Genomic DNA, 26,390 nt, shown 5'->3' with positions numbered 1-26,390 from the left:
AGTAGGCTTGAAAATAAGGTTGTGCAAGGTTGATAGCTGAATAAAAGCAAGTTGATTGGTTAGTTCAAGCCAGTTTAATTCTAGGAGTCGTGTACAGTGGTATGTGTGATATTTAGAGTTTGTGGCAAACTTTGCAAGTTAGTTAAGATAGGGGCACCATACAGAAGAGAGGGATGTAAAAATGTTTTTGCAAGGGTAGTTTTGGTTGCTGCAGTTAAAAAAAATGTTTGTCTCTATATAAGAGTCCCAGTTTTTGATGAGTTCTCTTTATATTTTACTGTACATGGGGGTCAAATGAGAGTTTACTTTCAATGATAAAACCTAGAAGTTTGGTTTCCTGCACTATTTCTATGGCAGGGTTGTCAGATGCAAGGATGTTGAAATGATCAGTGAGAAGGGTGGTGTTTTCGGCATGAAAGAGTACTAGTTTTGTCTTCTTTGGATTAAGAAAGAGTTGGGCATTTCTTAGCCAGGAATCAACTGCTGTAAAGGACTGTAGAGTTTTTGAGAGTAGTTCTGGTAGTGATTGAGCTGTGCAGATTATGGTGGTATCATCAGCATCAGCTATACTGGAAGTCATCCTACATTGGATAGCCATAACATTTCCACAAGAAAAAATGCTACTAGGTGATGTGAATGTCAGTTGGTTGGACATAAATTCTAACTCCCGTGCATCTAGCATTAAATTATATGGTTTCACACAACTACTTAATAGCTTCACACATTATAGCAAGACATGAAATTGCCTATTAGACTGGACCCTTGTATCAGTCCCTAGCAAATACACCACCATGTGCACAAGGTCAGACTCTCTCAGTGATTAACTCCCAATCTATACAACCAGACATATCACACATCCAGTTAAACAGCATATTCATAAAATAACATGCAACCTTTCCAAGTTTAAACCAGAAATGTTCATAACTGCACTATCAGCTATTAACTGGAACGTCCTAAAATCCTCACCTTAGATGATGTTGTTGTTGTTGTTTGTCTTTTGGCCTTTTCCCAGTAAGGGGTCGCCACAGCGGAACTCTGATCCGCTAATGATTGGCAGTAGATTTTTACGAAATACCGAGGTGCCAGCTTGATGCCCAACCTTCAACGAAGGCACACCCATTTATGCATGCATGTCTTTCGAATGCTACTCAACTGCGGGGAGGACTTGCAGACTCCACACAGAAGGCACTCCCAAGCCAAGCTGAGAATTGAACTGGAGAACCTCTTGCTGTGAGGTAACAATGCTACCACCATACCACCGTAGCATCCTCACCTTAGAATTCAGTACAACTTTTCTAAATATCCTAAATAGCCTTGCAACTCCTAGAAGGAAGAGACTAAAAACAAATAATACAATTTGGCTAACCAAAAAGAGGAGAATGCTAATGCAGGATAGAGAAAACACATGGAAAAAAAGAGCAAAAATATAAAACACCTCAATTTCTTGAAAACTTCAGAATGTTTCACAATCATGCTAAAAAGCAAGTAAATGAAGACAAAACAATGCTATAATAACTTTCAGAATAATACTATGTGCTATACAAAAAATTTAGACATCCATTAAAGAAATTTTACATCTCAGCCAAAAATTCAATCCAAACTTCTCTCCCGATAACTCACCACTTGAAACTGCAATACAGTTCAACTTTTATTTTATAGCTGGTATAGCATCTCTGACTAAGGATTCTTCAACATATAATCGCAGCCCTGCCCAACAGCCACATATCACCACATCCACTTTCACCTTCAATCCTGTGCCCATATCCTATATAAAACTACTCTTAAACAAACTTAAACCGTGCTCTTCTTCAGATGACGATCTGCCACGTGAGTACCTAAAAATAGTAGCCAATAGCATTGCTTATCATGTCTCAGTCCTTATAAATAGGTGACTGCAGGAATCCCACATTCTATCTCTCTGGGAAAAGTCACACATTATCCCTGTGTACAAAGAAGGAAATTCAGCAGACATTAATAACTTTAAACCTATAGCAATCTTATCACCCCTCATCAAAATACTTGAAAAATGTATTCAAAAACAATTGCTTGACTATCTTCTGCAGGAAGAACTCCTATCCATCTTCACAACATGGCTTACTCATAGCACTAGCACTTCCCTTCTAACCTATATAGACACTGTCAATAAAGCTAGAGCTAATGGCAAGCTAGTCTATTCCGTATTTCTAAACTTCTCTAAAGCCTTCAAACCAGTTTATCACAGCAAACTTCTACTTCAAATGTCCTCACTAGGTCTCTCTCAACCCACCCTTCTGTGATTCAAAAGCTATCTCTCCAGTAGGTATTAGTCAGTAAAATGACACTCCATGCTCTCTCCTTACCTCCCCGCCACTACCGCTATACCACAAGGCTCTATCCTTGGTCACCACCTCTAACATTTTCACCAATACTCTCTATAGTTTCACACAACAGGCCATCCTAATACAAGACACAGATGACTCCACTCTCATTTGCAGATCTGACAGCATGGTACACCTCCAAAACATTACGCAGGAAGCTTTAACAGTCACTGAAACATGGCTTCATAATTCACACTCATGCTCAACCCAGAAAAGACCAAACTACTAATCTTTCCCCAAATCCCTCTCTCGTGAAAAAAACAAAATTTAAAATCCTTTCTCGCTTGATAATGGAACCATTGAAGTAACCTCTCATAGCAAATCATTAGTGGTGTTGAGTGTATGATATGCTTACATTTGGCCTGCATATGCAAAATTGCGTAAGCAAAAATCATCAGAACTATGCTTGCTTTACAGAGCCAAAAATGTTCTCACCAATACAACTAAAACTACACCTGCCACTACTTATCTTCTCCCCACACTTCTTTATGGTGCTCCCATCCTTACTAACCTCCAGGTTTCATAAAAAGTAAAACCTGAATAATGCTGTAACAAAGTTGCTAAATTTGTAGCAAGTATCCCTTTAAGATCCAGCTATTGTATAGCCTTAAAAAGAATTGGTTTGAACTGCCTCATCAGCTAACATATACACAACTTCTTAGTATCTATAAAATTATCCTGTATCCATCTGCATGCTGCACAACTATGTTCCCAGTCAGTCATTGCAATCCAGTCACCAAAAACGCCTGTCTGTCATATCTGCTGGGCATTTTCTGTACTCATACAAGGTTCCTAAGGCCTATAATTCCTTACCTGTATTCATCAGGTCAATACCCTGCATCCCATCTTTCAAAACCACTCAAAGATGTCCTAGCTAAAATCTGTCTCTGTTCTTGCTCCTAACCCAGATAAACTATATCCCTAAATGTGAACAAGTACCTTTTCATTCCTTATGCTTCCTTACTCTCCCTTCTTCACTTATGTCCTTACTTTTATCAGACTGTCTTACCTGACTTCCTCTCTAAATACATGATAAGTCTGTTTTTACCTCACTTCATATTGCATTCCTGTTTGCAGTAAAATAACTTACCTTTAAATTCTGTATTAAATGATTGTCATATAACTTGTATTGATTCTTAACCAATGTTTTTATATTATCTCTAATTTGTTGTAATTATTTAAACTGCAAATGTTTTTGTCTTATTTTGGAAGATTGTAAAATTATTGTTCTTAAAATGTTTTTTAATAATTTGGAGCTTTTCTCCCCGAGCCTCCACTGAAAATGGGCTTCTACCCAGTCGGACTTTCCCAGTAATTAAATGTCAACAAATAAATAAATAATAAATATCCACAAAACAAACAGCACCAGAATTACCCATTCTAAACACTTAAATTGTTCCTGTGATATAAATAAGACCTGCTGGAGAGATGGGAATGTATCCAGGAGACTATCCTTTCTCTGGAACAAGCTACCCATCCATGTGAAGCAGAGCTCATCTCTAACTCAATTCAAGTGTAACTTGGACAGCTGGTTGGGAAACAGGATATTCATCCCTGGGTTGGCACTTCTGTCTTTAATGGACTCAGGCAGCCTGTAAATGGTTCATCTCCCAGGCCCCTGCTTGTAAATGCTCCATCTCCCAAGCCCCTGCTTACACTTATCAAGGGTACCTGAACTTATCACAGATTTAAGATGCATGGCTAGGCTTAAAAAGGCACTTCCCGTCATTAGCATAGTAAACATCAATGAACCTAGGAACCTATGAATACTCCCTTATCCATAAGGGACAGAGAGAAACAGACAGTGCTAGACCAGGATAAATGTTCAGTTTGCCATCCATTTATCTATGCTGAATTTTAAGATAACGAGGAATGTGTTTTGCATTGCTGGAGTTTACTCCAGAGGTGGGCAATTTTTTGGGAGACAGAGATCTGACACAACAATTAGACCTGTTTCTGCTTCCGTATAGATTTGGATTACTAGATCTTCTATTTGTCTTGACTTGTCTTAATATCAGTCTTGAGGACATGTACTAGAAAAAGCATGATTGGGTTATTTACAGCTTTGTAGGCCAGGCAATGGTCATCATGGAGAAATCTGGAGACGAGGCTTTTAGATATTCTGGATAACATAGGGAGTTCATGTCTAAGATGTTATTGGTGAGGAAACACTGAGGTCCATTGAGTTGGGCTAGTTGGTTGGACAGGGGCATACTAAATGGTGCACTGTATTTTAGTATGGGCCTGGTTTTGGGAAAGGTAGAGTGGAATGATGACCTTTTTTGACTAAGAAGACCTGACATTAATAATCAGCTGAGATAGGTTTAAAGCTTTCTTAACAAGAGTGTATATGTGGTAGTCAAAAGAAAGTTCTTTATCCCTGAAGCTGCCTTGGTCTCTAGTGATAGTGTTTTTTTAAAGGGAATGGATTTATGTGGAAATCTGTATAATTCTTCTTGATTTCCAAACTGTAGTATGCTATACTTTTGTATTCTGTTTTAGCTTATGATCCTAATACCATGCAGTTGTCCATGTTGGCATCACTTGAAATACCCCATGATCTTTATGGAAGTTGACAGCAGCTGCAAGCACACACACACACACACACACACACACACACACACACACACACACACACACACACACACACACACACACACACACACATGCACACACACAAACGCACACACGCACATGCACACAAATATATGCCAGAAATCAAAGCCACTTTCCTAACTGAATAAAAATCACCAGTCGTTGTGATCATATAAATGAAAAAAAAATCATACAATGCAAATAATTGCAACCTCCCAGCTGTCTATGATTTTGAATCCTTTATTTTTTTAGCAAATTAATGAAGATTATAGTAAGTCAGTAAAGACAGACATAATATCATACATGTTATTGTTTAGAAAATATGTGCTGTTGGGAAGCTTCCACAGATCCAAATTGTTTAGCACAGAATTTGAGAGGTATGAACTTTCCATCTCTTGCTGTCTCACTTTCTCACACACACACACACACTCACACACACACACACACACACACACACACACACACACACGCACACACGCACACACGCACACTCACACACACACTCACACACACACACACACACACACTCACACACACGCACAAACACACTGTGTGTCTCTCTCTCAAATGTATTTTTTTTATTTTCTGCCTCACTAAATGTCTTTTTTAAACCTCATTTAATTAGGAGTAAATAAAAAAGCAAGTCCTTGTAGCTGCTTTTGCAGTTACTTTTGCCAGTTGAGTGTATTTTCTTTATATTATTATTATTATTATTATTATTATTCTACACTCATTAAACAGCAAAGCAGCATTTAACAAGCATAAAATATTGCCCATTTGCTTTTTTCACTCCTACCTTCTCAGCAGGTTGATATGATACCGCAAAGTGGAAGATCTGTTTTTAAGAGACTTTACCTGTGTATTAATACCCTGCTGTTGACTTAATATGGTGGACACTGTACATTTTGCCATTTGTCTAAATACAGTTAAACAGTGTTATTTTGTTATAATTTGCTGACATTGCAGTCATAATTAACTAATTGCTAACTCTCTGGTGGTTGATTACATAGTGCGGAGTTTATGTATGATTCTGTATGGCTGTGAGTTTCTTTTCCTTTTATTAAAGGAAGTGCTTTCAGCTGAGTCACAAAAGGGATTTGTTTCTAAACTTAACACTCTATCTGTGGTGAATAGAAACATGATCTATTATGCAAGAGCCGAGATGGGAATATAATCATTGAGTACATGTGCCAGCTTTTGTTAAAGGATTATCAGTGAATGAAAGACTGGTGAACCATTTCAAGCCATCATCAAAAACAAGCAAACTGGCCTTCAAGAAACCTATAAAGACAGTTATGTTGGTCGCTGACCTGTACTGCAGGCGTAAGATGAATACAACAGTTTGGTGATCTCATCTGACTAGTGAGGATGACAATGAGTGAGGAGCAGACAGAGTATGAATTGATGAGGAGAAGAATAGGGGAGGACACTTACCTGACTTTGGGAGTTTGTACTGATAAAGTCAAGAAAGGGTAGCAATGAGCATATGTATTTGTAGATGTGTAGATGAACCAAATTATAGAAGGCATTTAAAGTTTTGTTACTAGAGAGGGAGACTAATTTATTAAGATATGTTTTCTTACCTGGTGGTATATATTGACTCAGTTCTCTCTTTCAAATTATGCTAAATTAAAAATGTAGGTATGTGATATGCATACAAATCTGCAAAATTATGTCTGTAGGGATGGTACTTTGAGTAGTAAAATAGTGAGTGACAAGTAGAAGTATAATGAGGCATTATAGAGAGATGCTACACCGGGATTAAGTACGTTTGATCATTATCAGAATAGCAATTGTACTTATGGTTTCTGTAAGGCTAAACACTGCAGGTCATAGAAGACAAAGAGTTGTGTCTTAACATCTTCTTTGATTCATAGGTTCTTACTGAGCTTCTGGCCAAAGAGACCATTGAGAAGCTCAGTGATATCACCCAATATCTGTGATAGAATAATAGTGTCTCCCAATAAGTATATTATCCACATATATCCTAATCAAAACTTGCAGTCTCCTATCCAATCATCCAGACTGTTTGTAATGGTTACCAGGGAGTACTGTACTTGGTATGTAAGGGGAGGCTAGTCTAGACATGGTGAATATCTTAAGTTAGGTAAAGATTTTCACTGATGATATTCTTAAGGTTGCAATATGAGTTTAGCTTTCTAGAGCAGGAGTTTGCTTTACTTGTGGTCCTATTTAGTTGAAGGAGTTCTACGAGTGGAAGGTTGTTCACAGCATGGAAGTCTAAACAGAGATCACCCTTATCAGCCAATACAAGAATGAACAGTGAAATAAGGCTTTTAGTCTTTCAGAGTAGCTAAAGGTACTGCACCAGTACCTGAGAGCTTTCTGGACATTAAACATTAGGGTGTCTCAATATAGTTGAGGTGTACAGAGAGGTACATACTGAAGAAGGCATTACATTTAATGATGGGCCTAATAAGTGAGGAACAAAATAAGAATATGACTTCAATGAAGAGATACTATGAATGATAGATCGTACAAATCTGAAGGATTTTCTAACCATAACAGGGATATAGTGGTCAGTGGTATGTTTTGTGCAAATTTGAAGGATTTTCTAACCATGACAGAGATAATCTGTCAGTGGTGAGTTTCTTATCAGTATATGCACTTAAATCTCAGCTGACTGAGCCAAATGGTCAAATTTAAATGAAATGTGTTTGTATGCTGTATGGAGGCGATGGTGAACTTATCAAAGGGAACTATGCTACATTTTATAACACCGATTGTAAACAAGCAAATAACGCACCAATCATTTATTAGTGCAACCCTTACAGAATATTTTGAATATAATAATGGGTGTAGATCAATGTGTGTGTATGTACCTTTAAGAAGCTATCTAAGGGCTTGCACAAGTGTATAAACAAGGAACACGTGCGAGCCTGACTTCCATTTTGTAGTCAGCTGTTGCAATGCAAGCATGTATGTCTGTAAGGTCTGTCTGTTAATCAGTTTGTTTATAATTTATGATGTTGCTATCTATCCTAATGTGTTTCTATGTATTAAAGCATCTAAACAAATGACCCTGCCTGCTTGTCATCTATGTTAGAAAGGGACGAGAGACATGGTGTCAGAAGCGGCATGTCTGAAAAGGACATGGGGCCAGAATGGAAGTCGGATTTTTCAATTTAAGTCCGAGAGGCACCCAGTAAGTATTAGAGGAATATACAGCAGTGAATCATCCCTACTGCATGTAAAAGACTTTTGGTTTTTCCCGGTTAGGGGTCACCACAGCAGAACTCCAGTCAGCTCATGATTGGCAGTGGATTTTTATGGTGCTGAGTTGCCAGCCTGACACCCATCCTTCAACGAAGGTATGCCCATTCACGCTTGCACCTACCTGCATGTCTTTAATGTCACTCGACCATGGGGAGGACATGCAGACTCCACATAGAAGGCACTACAGCTGAGAATCGAATGGGAGAACCTCTTGCTGTAAGGCGACAACGCTAACCACTGCACAACCGTGGCTTCCAATCATCCCTACTGCATGTATAGTTTGCAAAACAGGTCAGAAACAAATTTCAGATGTTAAAACTTGTTGAAATAATTTCTTATTTGCAAAATATGAAATGAGGCATACAGAACACGCTAAATGATATTTGAATAAACCAATATGTACGATATTGATAAAATATTCAAATTACTATGAAAAATGTTTGAAATCAAGTCCAAATTGCATAAAAGAAATAAAATAAAGAAACATGACCATATTTTTGCTGCTAAACACGTATTTTTATATTAGTTAAAGATATCTGAGTTATCAGAAGTGGATGAAGTGTTCACATGTTTGCGCGGTATTACAGTAAATTTATGTCACAAAATACAGCTATTTCAGAGCATATTTCATAAAGTACAGTATTCTGAAGAGTTTATTGTGCATATGAATGCTATTACAAGCTCACAGAACAGTTTGTTCATACATAATTACAAGGGCCACATTTTCATTGTGTTTGTGCATACCTTGTGGGCATGCCAGATGGATTTCGAATTGCACTTGTGTTTGACCGTAATACTGGAAAGTGAGCAAGAGTACAACATTTTCATGCAGGCTGCATTTTTGGATAATGATGACTGTACAAAGACAATTATTCTACTTAATTTAGCTGAGTCAGAAGCCACTGAAAGGGAACATTCATTTCTGTAATGTGTATGCATCTGCTATCTGTGTAGGAGAGGGGGAAAAATCATATTGTTGTACCATCTGAGTAAGGGAGGACCCTGAGTGTTTAAAATGTAAATTTAGAGAAATGTGTAACCCCCAGATAAATGTTACAATGGAAATGCACTTATTTTACACAAGGAATCAAAAGCCTGGTGAAACATTTGCCGCTTATATAACAGCCTTGTTTCTCAAAGTTAAAATGTGCAGATTTGGTGATTTAAGGGATAAGTTGATAAAATACATACTTGTGTGTGGTATTAAAGATGATGCTGTGAGAAAGATTTTGCTTTGTGACAATGATTTAACTTTAAATAATGCCATTGAGATTTGTCAGATATATGAGCTCACAGAAAAGCACACAAATATTCTTACACATGCTGGATGCATGCTTCCAGTAACTTCTAGAGCTCATGCTGATAGTATGCAGCACATGGTTAAAATAAACTGGCCCAAGCACATGGCAGCAACTGTAGCCCATACAGTACTCATTGGTAAACCCCAGAGCTTTCCAGCAAATTCTAGAGTTTGCACAATCTCACTGAAGCATTAGATTGAGTCAGCAAACTCAAAGCATGAGCCCCCACCCAGTTTAATTGCCAATTGTCGTAATTGTGATGGAAATCATGAATCTAAAATGGGAAAATGTTTAGCATTTGGTTGGCAATGCCACAAATGCAATAAGTGGAATTGTTTTAAGAGGTTTAGTAAATCAAAAGGCCCACATTCTTTTATTAAAAGGAAACATTTTAAGAAACAAGACCAACCAAAAACCAAAACACAGTTAACCAATAACTCAATGTGAAGGACACAGTTCAAGCACCAGAATGGAATTTATTAATAAAACCACGAACTGGAAAAAACATTGACAACAAAATTGACCTAGGTTTCTTCCTGTCGTCTGGACGTCTTCAGAATAACATTGTCTATGTAACAACATCCTATATATCTATACCTATTAATCAATAAAACAATTATCCAATAATGCAATTACATAAATTGGAAATAAAACCATGTATAATAAAAAATAAAAAAAACAAAATACAAAATACATAAATACCTCATGCCCTATACTGACAAATCAGTATTATACTAATCAAATAATATTTATGACAAAACAATAATTGCTGTTAAAACATCTGTTAAAATTGTTACATTTGTTAAAATCACTATAAATTGATTCATGCCGTTAACATTAACCTAGAATGTGTTTGAGCTTAAGTAAAGGCATAATAGTTATATAATCGTTGATGCCAGGGTAACTTTGCACATCTAATCTTAGTTGCCATTTTAATTCACATATATCTAGATGTATGTCCAAGATCCTACCTTGTTGATCACCCTTAATTTGTTGCAACACACAGAATTTAAAACAGTGACCAGTATTACCAGCAATATGCCTTGCTAAAGCATTAGTGGATTTAAGATGCTTAATATCCAAAATGTGTCCCCTAATTCTCTCTCTAAAATGCCTACATGTTTTGCCCACATAAAAAATTGGATACTCCTGGCATTTAACCAAGTATACCACATTTTGAACGTAACAATCAAAGTGTCTCATAATACATATATGATGTTTATTGACCGTAAAGTTGCTTCCTGTTAATAATATATGTGGACAAGTAGAACATTTCCCACATTTAAAATTACCACACCTCCTACTGTTTGGTAGATCCTTTGAAAGGGAACATCTTTCAAAAATGTCTTTCAGTCATGAATCTTTTTTGTATATAAATTTGGGCACACACCCAAATCTTGCTCCCACATTTTTATCCAGTTGTAATATACCCCAATTTTTATTTACCATCCATGTCATCCAATCAGTGTCCCTGTTATAAGCGGTGATAAATAATAATGGAAAATTGCCCATATTGTTTCGTGTGGTGGACATTGTCTCATAATTGTCTGTGTTGTCATAGCTAAGAATAGGTTTGTAAATACCTTTTTCTCTTTTGTTTTTGATTTCATTATACAATTCCGTGCATAATTGCTTGAGATAACCTCTATTTAAGAAAAATTTAATCATGCATTTTAGTTCATCCACAAAATCTCCATGATCACTGACCATCCTGGTGGCTCTCACCATTTGCCCCTTAACAATGGCTCTTTTTTGGTGACTGGGATGCCAACTATTGTACAGGAGGTACGAATTTGAAAAAGTAGGTCTCCTATAAATATTAGATCTCATCCTACCATGTATTTTGTCCATGGTTATTCTCACATCTAAATATGTGATGGTGTCAACATTATATTCATGTGTAAACTTTAGAAACCATACTGTGTTATTAATGTATTTGATAAAGGCATCAAGCGCCTCCGCTTCACCTTCCCAAGCAACAAATATATCGTCCAAATATCGGGTGTATAATTTTATATACTTGTTGTATTCACTACCAAATATATATTTTTGCTCCCAATAGGACATATACATTTTTTTCAGGGTATCCTTGTGTTATTACAATAGATGACATACTAGTAGGAGGCAATGGTAAATCTGAGCATGACAGAAACCACAGAAAAACACATCAAGTGAATCTTAAGCTCTACCCACAGAAATGCAAATTCAGGCTACAAGAGATTACTTATGTTGGTCATTTATTTACCAGTTCAGGCCTACGACCAGACCCTTCTAAGCAAGCAATCATTCTCAAGATGCCAGCTCCAGACAATGTTCAAGCCCAGCAATGTTTTCTTGGCATGGTTAAATATCTAGGCAAGTTCATTCCAGACTTGAACCAACTTTCAGCACCACTCAGAGATCTGACACATAAATATGTATCCTGGTCTTGGTTAGAACAGCACCAAAGAGCATTTGAGGTCCTGAAACAGAAAATTGCCAGTTCACCAACTCTCAGATACTATGATGTTCACAAGCCAGTCACTCTTTCATGGGATGCTTTGAGATTTGGTCTAGGTGCAGTAATTCTACAAGAGGGTCAGCCTGTTGCCTCTGCATAGAGAACTCTTAAACAAACTGAAATGCAATATGCTCAGATCAAAAAAGAGCTTTTGGCAATTGTGTTTGCATGTTCGAAGTTCTATGATTATGTTTATGGTAGACCTATCCAGATCGAAACAGACCACCAACCTCTAGTCACTATCTTGAGAAAGCCTATGCATTCAGCTCCAAACAGACTGCAATGTATGATGTTGAGATTGTAAAAGTATAATTTCACTCTTGTGTACAAGAAAGGCAAACTTCTTTATCTTGCTGATACATTATCCAGATCACCCAGAAACACCACTGAATAGCATGAGAATGAAAACCTTGATTTTGCTGTCATGGAAGTAAGAACATTTTCTTCAACATGTCATGATGAACTGAGAGATCACACAGCCACTGATCCAGTTTTACAAAGGCTCAACCACTTTATCATTCAAGGATGGCCATCAAAGCAATATAGTTTACCTCAAGAAGTGCAACCTTATTTTCCATGCAGAGATGAGATTTTGTCTGACAATGTTATCATTATGAAAGGTCCAAAAGCAATTGTTTCAAAGTCCTTGCAACAAGAGTTCATTACTATCTTGCACTGTGGTCACCCAGGAACTACCGCTACCAAAAGAAGGTTGAGAGGACTAGTATTTTGGCCTTCTATGTCACAAGACATTGAGAGAGTACTTTTATCTTGTTCTGTGTGAAAATAGTACTAAGTCACATCAACAGAAAGAAACACTTCACCTAAACCAAATTCCTGAACTACCTTGGTTGGCAGTAGCCACTGACATTTTTGAGCGGAATGGTGAACATTATTTGGTGTTAGTAGACTCTTACTCCAATTGGTTCAAGATTGACCTACTTCCTAATTTAGCATCCATTACTGTCATCACTCAGATGAAGTGTCATTTTGCAGACCATGATAGCTGCACAAAGTTATTTCTGACAATGGCACATAGTTTACAAGCCAACAGTTCAAAAGATTGGTTGAAGAATGGGACTTTACTCATGTCACAAGTAGCCCAGAGTATCTGCAGTCAAATTGTTTGGTAGAATGCGCAGCTCAAAGTACAAAACAGTTACTAGAGAAGTCAAAAATAAGACAATACTGATGTTTTCTTGAATCTCTTGAATCTCAGAAATATTTCTCGTGCTAAACATCTTGGTTCACCTGCCCAGAGACTTCTGTCAAGACAAACCAGAACCACATTACCAATCAGTAATCAATTGTTGGTTCCATGTGTCGAGAACAACAGGTCAGTGAAAATCAATCGGTTGAAGAAGTGTTTAAACCAGAAGTCCTACTATGATAAGACCAGCAAACTGCTCAATCCATTACAAGAAGGAGAAGTAGTAAGGATGCAAATGTCCAAAGATATTGATCAGATTGGAGTCATGAAGAATATTTGCTCAGAGCCAATATCATACATTGTGAAATCACAAGGAGCACAGTTTAGGCGGAATAGGAAACATTTGATGCTGGTGTCTGAGCCTATACCACAGCACATAGCCTGTGAGTAAGACTCTTTATCTCAGAGTGAGCCTCCTGTTCCAGAGGAAGTTCAAGAGAATATTCCCATTCCTGTGATGAATCCAGAAGTTCCTGATACGGGTTGTTCACCAAAGACATCCCTGTTGCTAAATTCAGTCCAGATTGTTATGTTATCAGATCTGGCTACATTTCCAGACCATGTTATAGATACACGGCAACTTGGATATGAAGATTGTGTTTGTTTCTAAAGGTTATAATTATGCATGTCTAACTCCAATGTAATTTTCTGCTAAGGGCAAGCCTTTTAAAAATGGAGGAGGTAGATCAATGTGAGTGCATGTACCTTTAAGAAACTATCTTAAGGGCTTGCACAAGTGTATAAATACTGAGCACATGCAAGCCTGGCTACCATTTTGTAGTAAGCTGTTGAGATGTAAGCATGTATGTCTGTGTAGTCTGTCAGTTAATCAGTTCATTTATATTTTGTACTGCTGCTATCCATCCTTGATGTGTTTCTATGTATTAAAGCATCTAAATGATCTACCCCACCTACTTGTTATCTATGTTACAGAGGGACAAGTGACAGTAGGATTTGATAAAACCCTCTAGTTTGCACTCTTCAGCTAAGTATATGCCAATGAGGAGAGAACCCAGGCCAGTGCCCTGTAGGACATTGTAGGACATTGTAGGACACTGACACTGTCAGTGATGTTTTTGTGCCTGGAGAAAACACTCCCAACTTTAACAGTATGGGTTTTACCAGATAGTCAGATAACTAGGTGTGAATTAACATTCAGTTGAGAAAATTTCAATAATCCCAGCATGGGAGAGTGTTGAAAGCCTCAACAAAGTACTGGTAGACACAGTATACAGTATGCCCTTTATTCATGGTGTTATTAACTCTTTCAATGAGCTCAGCTAAACTGAACAGACATGATCTACCTTATACAAAGGGGAACTCGTAGGTAGCCAGGGACATAGGGTTACCTATATCTCTGCTAATTATCTCACCTAAAATATGTTGCATAACCTCCCGAAAATTACTGTTGATAATAATAGACGTGATTCCCAGTGGCAGTAAAAGGACATATTACGGAATCACAACAGATGTTTTCTTAACACCTTGTGGATGTAACTATTGGAGACACTCAGGTTAAAGTGCCGATGGAGAGACTTTTTAGCTGGACTTAGCATTTCTGAGTAAACAAGAAGGACCATGCTAAGGCTCATGAACCTTTTATTTTTAATTTTGAGAAATGCCAAAGGAATGGCCAAAAGAGAGTTTTCAGGAGTGGAGTTATGAGGATGAATGGGGGCAGAGGGAGGGATGGAGAGATGAAGCTGGTTGAGAATTTGTCCACAAGAATATGAACATGCTCCATGGGATAAGAGAATAAAGCACAATTAGAGATAAATTCAATATCAAATTGTTTGTTACTTATAGGCTTCCTCAGTTATTTGAAGAAGGCCTTTTTTTTCATTTTTGTGATACAGTTTTGGATGAGGGAGTTAACTTACCGTTACATTTTTGCTGGATGAGTACTGATGTCACAATGAATCTATAAAATTAAAAGGGGTAAACAAAATCTTGAGGTGCAAGGTTTGTTGTGATTATCAGTGAGATTGGTGCATAGTAAGCAATTGGTTCTGGAGTAAGTCTTTAAATTAAGAATTACCAGAGGCTGTGAAGCAAGTTTTCAGTGAGAAGGTCACAACAAGATGCTTAGATTCAACTAAGGAGGCGATAAAAAATGGGTGAGTGTGACTCAGTGATACTTTAGTAAGACTTAGAAGATTAATATCTGTGGTGGGCAGGGGGCAATTTTGGTCAAGTTTATTGGTGTTTATAATGCCCTGAAGTCTCAGGGCATATTTGTTGTAGGTAGTATACATTTTACCAGTTTATGTGTGGATAGTTGATGTTAGTCTTAAGGAAGGTATTTGGTGTGATTGTTAACTTTGCTAACTGGTTAAAGTATTTGTCTGCTGTGAAAGGGGCCATAGGTTGGGTTCCATTATTTTCTATAAAGTAATAATTAATTTCATCGAGTATTTCTAAGATTTCAACAAGTTCCAGGTTTATATCATATGTGAGTCTGGCAAGAGACCATTAGGATCTGCATAAATAAGAATATTCCTGCACAGTTGGTGGACCTGACTGTTTTGCATGTGTTACAACCTGGAATTTGGGAAATGCTTTCACTACAATGGAATCAAGTTTTTCTAATTATATGTATGCTGGTGCCCTCAAAGGTAAAGAAGGTCTTAAGTTCAGACATTCTGTTGTTTACAGTTCTGGCACTAAGCAGTTCTATGTTGATACTGTCCAGGTTAGATTGTGCTATATAGGGATGTGTATCAGGTAAGTTCTATTTAAAGAGGAACGAATGATATAGCAACAGATTTAGCCATTAGAAATAACAACACACGATGAGAGGTGCTGGCTATCCCTATAAAGTGTCAGTGTGTATGTATGTATGTGGGGGGTGGGGGGATGGGCTGACCATTTCTTTTCATGCAGACACACACTGTACTACCCTGGAATGATAGCAATTTACTAGACAGTTACTGAAGCCAGTCATTTTATCTTTGACTTTAATCAACATTCTTAGCGAGGGTAGAATGCTGCTTAATGCCAGGACCTTGCCTTATTGGAAAACATGAGTATAATGCTCAGCAGGACCACTGTTTGTCTCCCTCGTTGTAAAATGCTTAAGATTGTTCAGCCTCACATGTGATATAATCACATCTGGGGCAGTTCTGGGACCTTAGGGCAGTAGTGACATCCTTAATTCTAGCACCAGTTAGGCAGCTGTATTCTTATCCTTTCCCAGTTTGGTGAGTGCTGCTGCAATGTCTAGGGGTCTTACTATGGAAAGGCTTATGACTAAGGCATTTCAGAAAAGTGCTGCATACTCTTGGAACATTAGGGTTACAACCTTGCAGTACATATAACTCCCAGATGTAAGGCATGTATGTGAGTGAGGGTGAACTGTCTGTGTTTAGGCTAAATGGATGAAGGAAGCAGTCTTAAAAATAAGACAGATGCTATACTATCTTAGAAAAATGAGTACTAATAGGCTAGATAAGTTTAAGGCTGGAACTCCATGGAGAGGAGAAATGTTTTTGAAGTCAGAAATGTGTGGATTGTGGGCATTTAATTGTTTGGCTGAGAAGGAGGAGATGAATATGTTGGGGTCCTGAGAACCTTAATAAATATTTTGGGAGTTAGTAGGTGCTTACCTTAGACGTTGCCTATAGAAGGCTTTATCTCCATTTCTAGGGTAGATTTATATCCCTTGCAGGTATTGAAACAAATATAAAAAACAGAGTATTGCTATTTAGAATGTGTCTGTTAACACTATTGGAGACGACCTAATTCTATTATGCCTTTAAAGTCATCCAAGCTGTTCAGAAGCCCTGTTATTCAGAGGCATAATTCACATGCAAACACTCAGTGCCCCAAGTATTGTACAGCACCATTCAGAAAGGAATATGCCTGTCCTTAATTGTGATAGGCAAATGTCCCAAGTTCTTTATGAGATGCACACAAGACCACATTGAACACAATGCTACAAAAAATGCATTTCTAACTTATACTGCTATCTGCGGTGGTGGTGCTGCGGTAGCATTGTCGCCTCACAGTAAGACGCTGTCCTGTTTGATTCTCAGCTAAAGCGTCTTCTGTGTGGAGACATGCGTGAATGGGCGTACCTTTGTTGAAGGTTGTGTGTCAGGGCTGGCAACTCGGTACGTAAAAATCTACTGCCAATCATTAGCAGACCGGAGTTCCGCTGTGGTGACCCCTAACCGGGAAAAGCCGAAAGATACAACAACAAAAAACACAGGCTAACTGCTGCGCTACGCTATGCTACATGGCATGACAGCATAATATAATAGCGTTTCTGTATGCAAATGTATATGCTTTGCAAACTTTGTGCACAGTTGTCCCCTGTTGCACTGTGCTGAGCTGTAATGCCTGTTTGTGATTCGTAGAGATATTATAGCCATGAGTTATGACAACATAGCTGGGCTCATTACAGTAATAAGGCATTAAGGAGATCATTGGTAGAAGATCACAAATGTTATTGTGTGCAGATAGGAAAAATTTGCCTGATGTAACAAATCGGCTTGCAACATAGAGAATTCTATTGCCAGTAAAAACTTTCTTACCATGCAATGTAGGTGTTAATTTTTTACTTATTTATTTATTTTACATGTTGTTCAGTGCTGTATGCTGAGTACCATATGGGCATGAAAGGGGACTTGTCAAGTGCAACAAAGTTGTATTGTTTGTGGCTGCTGTCCTGTAGGTTACCTGGACAGCACCACCCAGTATTCCAATTGTGTTGTGCTGGTGAATCATATATGATTAGGAGAGTTGTAACTTCCATATAGTCTGTGGAAGGAGTAAATGCCCATACAATGGGGCAAGACCACATATGACTTTTTGTTCTTCACCTATTATATCTAGCTCCCCTGGAGCAAACTCGCCTCCGTCTTTCTTTTCCTCTCCTTCTTTTTCTTTCTACCGATCCTAAAACAATCTTTCTCTCAGCTCTTAAGACTAATCCTCAATTTGATCTTTCATTTTTCTTTTTCTATCAATGTCATCATTAACAAATATGTTTCTAAGCTAGTTTACCTGATGCTGCTATTAGTTAATGACACTCTGTTTAAATGTTGTATATTTTTTGATTATTGTCTACCTCTGATTACTATGTTCGTTATATGATGCTATAATATTTCTGCAGCATTTCTCCTCCTCTGAAAAGGAGTAGCTTTCTGCCCATATGTACTATCCTGGCAAACAGATATAATAAATAAGTAAATAAATTACTGTTTATGACTTGCTAAATATTTGTTTAACAGGTATACTGCGTGCAAACCATGCTCTACTGTGAATTAACAGTTATGAATAATGCTGTAAGATTTCTTCTCCTACTGATATATGTTCTTTATGTCTCTTTTAGCTAATTGGGAAAAAAAGTTATGTCCCTGTTCTTCTTTCTCTGTACAAGTATTGCATTGTACACCAGTCACATTAACCCCCTGATAAAGGACTCATGTTAGACTAAATAAATGTGCAAATGTTTGGAAAAGTTATGTTAGTCCAGTAAAAGGAATTGTATCACGTCTGTGTCCCACTGTTTTCTCTCACTGGATCAGCACAGCATTTCTCCTTTTCTTTATCCTCACTAGATTTACACTGTCTGCTTAACATTTTAGCTGGAATCAAAAATATCAATATAACAAAATGAGTGCACAATAAAGACTAATGTACCGTAGGACATTAAGATGCATATGTATCCTTCTCAATAAATTCTGTGAACAGAAAACAGGTGATTGTTGAAGCAGTTTAAATACACACTGAGTTACCACTTTACAGGAATAGCCAATCAGCGGGAATGCTGCTGCTTTGGATAATAGTCTTCTGAATGATTTTGGAGTATAACCTGAATTCTCTGCAACCCTCATAAAAAAGCTGGCGTCCTTCTCAATGTATCTTAGCTTCTAAATAAATAAACACAGTTTGCAACCCAAAACAGATGTCATCAAATCATGGATGTTGGGATAAAGTTGGGTAGCAGTTCACTTTCATGATCTTCTGAGCTAACCTGTCCTGCATATTACTGTGTAAGTATGCATTCAAGTAATAGTGTCAGTGTGATTCCTGGATTGATGAAATGAGAGAAAGTAAATCTGGGTCTATATCATATCATCAAGGATGTGCATCATCAAATGGCATTTTATCAGAAATGCCATTCATCAACCCCCCACACCCCCCACTAATTATATATACCAACTCCGAGATTGCACTACAGTGGGGAAAGGGCAAAATTCCTGATGCCCACCATAATGTGATCTCAGTCAGAATGGTTGGACAGATGGCATTTTCAATAAAAAGCCTTTTGAAATGCCATTCTATGGTATAACTCTTCAATAAAATAATAGGGACTCAATAAATATAGATATGCACATTTTATTGGCAGGAAAAAGTGATAATTTGAGGAAGAGATAGAAAGGAAATGAAGAAAAATAGGCCTATAGGTATTTTTATAGAAAAGACTTGATTGACATTAGTGTCATTCCAGTAAATAAAATGTGAACGTTTATATTAAGCAGATGCCATATAAATCAATCCAGTCACATATTTATTCAGGAGGTTGTGTAATTTAAGACTCTGAACTACAGAAATAATCATTTGGGTGCGTGTGCTTTTAAAAAATCTTTGTATCAAAAGAAATGTTGTCACTATGTGCTTGGAATATAAGCTAAAATACTTTATGCTTCAATTTATCTTAGAACCCTGTTGCAATTTATTTTCACTGCATAAAATTTAATGGTGTAAGCCAAGGACTGCATCAATATGAAGCTCACATCTTTGGACAGCTAGGTATGTCTGCAAGTTTTTAGTGCTCACAGAATTCTCTCTGTGAGATATTAGATTAGATTAAATTGTGATTTGTAGGCATACTTTTCAAATTCTGTATGCAAAAAGTCTGGACAAAGCCAAAGATAATGGGACAACAAAGGCACAAAATTATGAACACATTTTTAATACTGCTCTTATAAACTTAGAAAATTATTAAAATAGCATGTTTTGTTTTAGCATGTATTTTCTGACGTTTATGAAACTCAAAAGTATCTCATTATTTAGTCACTTCAATCCTAAATGATTTGCTAGAAACCCACATTCAATGAAAATCTGATAAGTATGACTGTGAGTTGTAAACATACTGTTATAAAGCTTTTTACTATATAGATAAATAAACTCTTTGGAGTGTATGATAATGAAGAATGCTGCCTGAGAATATTTATGCATGAGAGATGGGCATGTAAAGCTTAGTGGTTCTGAATCACATACTTTGAAATATCAGTACTTACTAACCATAGGATGCAGAAAGCATGCAGAATGTAAGGAAGTAGGACAGCTATGCTTATCTGAAGTGTCCTGCATTCTGCTTTACTTGTTGCATTTTATTGAAGTGTTACTTTCTTTGTCTCACTGTTACAAAAGCAAATGCATAGTTACTATATGGACTGAAAGCAAGAACTGCCTGTCGATTCTGCATCTTTTCAAATCTATCTATAACTGCCTGATTCAATGGAGGACTATTTTGAAGGAAAACATTTTAGCCCACTGTTAACATTTTACTGATCTGAATTGTTGTCATAAGATCATTTGATGGAGTTTCTATGGCTGCCGGTATTAACAGACCCAACACAGGTAGCACAACTCTTGTTGCTGTACCTAAAACCCACCCATTCATTATGGCCACAGCTGCAATACTTTGTATCTCAGACACAATCCTTTTTCCAGGCATTAAAATGTTACACTGTGGTGTATCATTTGGGTCTATGCCATGTGACAGGGGAAGCTCTTATCCTGTTGTCAGTGCCCACCACATTTCCCCTGGTGTCAACCTTCACCACCATGGTAATAGTGCATACTGTAAGCTTATGGTGGTAGTGGTCCTAGCAGCCTAGTAGGCATTCAGTCTTTAACTACAGTAGGTACCCACACAGCCAGAGCAGGACTCCATGTATCAGATGCTGCTGCATTGCCCTGCCCTGGAAGCAGTATACCTCTACGCATGCTATTACAGGGGGGGATCCTTACAGTGCATCCTCAACTTTATCTGCAACATTTTACTGAAAAGCACCTGGCCTCTGCATAGGAGCTCTACCTAAATAGACCCTAAAAGCCAGCTGCCAAAAATAAGCACTTGAAGGTCTAAGAAGAGTTCCCATAATGACTAGGAAACGTTAGTACCTCCAGGTCACTCCCCAGAAGATCCAACATTTGGAGAATTCCTCCAGCTCATGCAACAAAAGGAAATGTCCCACTGACCCAATCCCATCTTCTCAAGAGAAGACTGCAGAAGGCCTGCAAATACACCCCAGGCATTGATATTGACAATGCTATTGGTGGACATACTTAAAAATGCCATCAGAGTGGTCTGGGATGACCTATTATAGTGCCATTTGGAAAAACTGCCACCAGGCTAATTACTCCTTCAATAACATACCCCTAAAATTTGACCTGGTAGTCGGGGATCTGGAAACATATGTAGACAATAAACTGGCCATTGACCAATGTATGGCCAAGTTAGTAAGAAAAGCATTCTATGTTACCCCACTTATAAGTAAGGCCACAGGATCCAGGTCCAAGGAAGTCATAGTGCCAGTTTATTTGGCCCTTATCAGGCCTATTCTTGATTATAATTATCTTTCAGCATGTACCTGAGCAGACATATGCAACAGCTGAATTGCCCACAAAATTTCCTTGCAGATTGCCTTAAAGCCCTATTTTTATACTTGATCTCCTACTAGGTGCAATCTATGCCTGGCATACAAGGTATCCTTGGATCCAGCTTTAATAGATCTTTTGCAAATCTGCAAAACAAACAGCATTAGAACCACTAGATCCAAGGGTTTAAATTTTGCTTGTGAGACAAATGAGACATGTTGGTGAGACAGATATGTGTCACGGATCAAAGGATCCCATGCTCTGGAACAGGGTCCCCATCTCTGGGAAGCACAGTCCATTCCTATGCCTATTTAAGTGTAACCCTGACCAATGAATGGGAAATTAGAAATTCACCCTGTGGCTGCCCCCAATGTCTCTGATGGACAGAGGCAGACAGTAAATGTGCCTAAACGACACCCCCCCCCCACAAAGACATAACCTTTAGAACCTTCCTAACTAAAGTACCTCCTCCTAACGAACACCCATGATACATAGGCCATGATTGGGTTAGGTTGCTCGATTAGGCTTATAAAGGCCTGGTGGTCGCTAGCCTAGTATATACCTATGAACCCATGTACAATGGGATTATCATTTGCATGATTATCCCCTTGTTAATGAACACTAATTCGAAATCAGGTGTTAACGTCTCCATTTGCTAATTATGCCCCTTAATTTTAAACCATTTGATGTAGTCTGTCCTTGTTACTGTAAACTAGTTTGAATAATTTCCAAGATTCTCCTCTTGATAATGTACATTATTTTTGAAACATTTCATTGTCTACCCTTGATAATATGCACCCCGTGCTAGAGTCTCATTTTATTAATGTGCACCATTTTTGAAGACCACTGACAAAGAGTGGTAGAACATTTTACAAATGAAGCATAAATGTCATTCTAGTTGTTAAACTCATTAGCAGACATCTAAAAGGAGTAAGTGTGTCTCATTAACAGCAGAAAATTATAACAGGGATTGAGAAAAATGAAGTACATGTTTCTTCGATCTGCTCAAAAACTACTAAATGGGGTAAAACAGATAGAGTGATTCAACACCTTGTAGTGAAACTGTTACTCAATATAAAACTTGATGGTTTTGATAATGGAAACTCAGTTCTATGCTGAAAAGGGATGGTACTGTAAAAGGCTTACAGGTTCATTTAACACAAGTGTTGCCATATGTGGCCTGAATGGATGCATATGTGTATTTGATTGTACATAGATATAAGCTCATTAAAGACAATGAGTCTGCAAAGTAAGGGGAAACAAGTGGAGTGGGAGACATCTGAAAAAGAAATATGGACATGGGAAAGATAAGAGATTTAATATGGTGCAATATTTATGCAAAGGAGAAAGCAAAACTTATCGATGCAAAAAACAGTACCAAAAATATTTGAAAAGAAATACAGGCAAAGGCATCCGGATATGTAAAACTTTATAAGAAAAAGAAAAAAGGGGGAATTAGAAAAGAAGATAGTAATGAAGAACTTAAAGAAGTAGAAACAGAAGTTATGGACTACCTATTTAATAAAGGATTTAGTGTAGAAAATCCAACTCAGGTAAAATCACAGCATGATGGAACAATGAGTCTCCAAGCTAAGGAGAATCAGATGGAACAGGAAGCATCTGGTCAGTTGCCACATGAAAACACTCTGGAGCCTTCCGCAGGAAACCAGTACAAATGTTCAGTTCTTGTTGCACAGCAAAGAAAGGAGCAGGAAAAAATAACGACTCTGATGCTGTCAATGTTGTGGAGTGATAGGCCAGTGAGTTTTCACATGAAAGAGCAATGGATACAGCAGGATGTAGCTGACAAGAAAGTGATTACAGTGTTTTACATATAGAGAGACACAAAGTCAGAAAATACCAGGATTTGCAGACAGAAATGAGGGCAATGTGGAGGAAGACAATTCCAATAGTAGTAGAAACAATGGGAATCATGAAAAAGAATTTACAGCCTTATTTAGATATGCTACCAATACTTGTAACTCCATATGAATTGCAGAATGAATCAGTTCTGGGCACAATGCAGGTGCTGTGAAGAGCACTTTTGGCTAACATCAAAGACTGAAACAATACTAATTTTGTGAACTTTAATCATACTTTGAGTTAGGAATGGGGTCCATTCCCATCATGGTATTAGAAATCCAGAAGACTTGGAGAAATTAAACCAAAAGAAGTGAAAAAAGACTGATATAAAGTCATGCAAAAATACGAATCTCATGATCTGTTAGGATATAAATGTTTCTCATTTAAGTTGCTTTCTGTCACATTCAATCTAAAAACATGTGACTTCATTGCTCTCTAATATGTTTGTGCAGGTATCTGAGTTTCTTTCTTCAGGGGGTCTCTATACCATATAAATTTCATCTAAGTGCGCCATCTTAATTTATCACTTAAGACTTGTGCAGCTTGCTGTTGCTTATTTTTTTCTGTCTGCAGTTACTGTAGGTTGTCTAAAGCTGGTCACATCTACTCTAGAAGTTTCCCACATTTAATGTAACTTTATTGTGTTAAATATAAAGATCATGTATCAGTGCTGTGACTGAGAAGCATGACTTGCACAAAAAGTAAATCAGAAATGGTAACAGTAGGATAGTTACAGCAGCAGGAGAGACCAAATTCCATTAACGTGCATTACTTGCACAGCAGATTTAAAGGATGTGTGCTGAGTTCACAAATGTTGCAAGACATTAGAGATGCTGGAAAGAGGGAAACAGAAATGCAGAGCAACATCTTGAAATTGTGACATAACTGTGTCTTCAGGCAAAAGTTTGTATTATTTGGTATCTGTTGCTAACAGTGCAGTTGACTGGTATTGTTTACACTTGCTGGGTAAAAGACTTTCATCTTTACTAATGCTGTATATATGCCAGATAGCCATAACCTGAATTTTAGTCACACAAAATGACAAAGAAGTTATGTATCGGTACAAATCTATTTTGTAGAGATATGTTTCATAAGTTAGAGGTCTTGGCTTCCACCAGCCAGTAACAATGGCCTGTCATTCTGAAAAAAATCAAAGTCTCTGTACAACCACTACATCCTTGCTAACAGAATTTTCCTGTGACCATCTACGGGTACAAAACAAGACTCATAGCGTGAAGTACTTTTGGGGATATATAACTGCATGATATAGGGAGTGAACAAGGGTATCATATTGCTAATAAATTTAAGGAATGGCACTGCACCCTACAGCCATTCCACAGGGTAGTAGGGCTGCCAGTTTTGGTTTGCGCCGATACCTGCAACCTTGTAAACATTATAGCAAGATTTAACTCATCGGTTATTATACCAGCACGAGTCTATGAATACCAGTCTTCAAAGTGTCTGCTTTCTGCAGTGATGATGTAAGTAGAACAGAAATATATAAGCATTACCTAAAGAGTATTTGTGATACTCATACGTGGCAGATGAACCACTGCTGTTCACATCTATCCTTGCAAGGACCCCATGTGGACATCTTCTTGGTAAGTAAAATGCCCTGTAAACCATGTGTGACAGAACTGTGGATCATAGATTTCTAAGGAGAAAAGCATATTATTATGTCTAAAAGCAAGGAACTGCTACTCAAAAACTGGAAAAGGTCTCATACTTTCTAAACTATGTTAAATGTAACTAAGCAAACAGAGATAAATATGCTCTTCACTCACACAGAGTGTCATATAATGAATTATGATGTGTGTACTTCATCACGGAATACTTATAAAATATTTGATTATGTTATTAAATAAAAATATATTTCACTGGTATTTCAATATTTTAGTAGTCTACAGAGTAAGCCAGTGTGGAGTTGTAAAATAAATAAATAAAATATGTGGAAGAAAAATATGTATTACTCTTCTTTTCAAAATAAGGAAAGCTCAATAAATAGCTGCTGCATAAACAAACTACTTACAAAAAATCTTAATAAACTGTTCAAATCTTAGTAAACTGCAGTCTAGTGGGAAAAATAAAAATATAATCATATCATACTAATTTGGAGAATGTTAGCTACAGCGTGAAAAAAGCTACAGCGTGAAAAAAGTAAATAGAACCTAAAGTTACAGATTTTCAATTGCTGTTTCAAGAGGTCCTTCATAAAGAAATTGGAATAATAATTTGAGGAAATCAGAAGAAAAAAAATTCATATTTTAGGTAAACTTATACCCAGTTTTAGAAATATAACAGTGGTACCACATCAAATGAATGATGCTTTTAGATAGAATATATTTGTGTAGTACGTGTAAGCTGTGGTTTTGCAGTGCTAGCATTGTCGCCTCACAGCAAGAGGTACTCCTGTTCGATTCTCTGCTGGAGTGCCTTCTGTGTGGAGTGTGCATGTCCCCCCGCGATCGAGTGGCATTCGAAAGACATATGTGAATGGATGCACCTTCGTTGAAGGTTCAGTGTTGAGCTGGCACCTCAGCACTGTAAAAATCTACTGCCAATCATTAGCGGACCAGAGTTCCACTGTGGCGACCCCTAACTGGGAAAAGCCGAAAGAAGAAGAACAACATCTTCATTAAAACATTTTTCCTGTTGATGGTCACTGTACCGGAAAATCGAGCAGGGTAGATCCAACCTCACTTTTCCTAACA

Source organism: Protopterus annectens, chromosome 6.part1 (assembly GCF_019279795.1).
Source record: "Protopterus annectens isolate FY-2018-M chromosome 6.part1, PAN1.0, whole genome shotgun sequence".
NCBI lineage: Eukaryota > Metazoa > Chordata > Ceratodontiformes > Protopteridae > Protopterus > Protopterus annectens.
Note: the sequence above shows the minus strand (reverse complement) of the source record.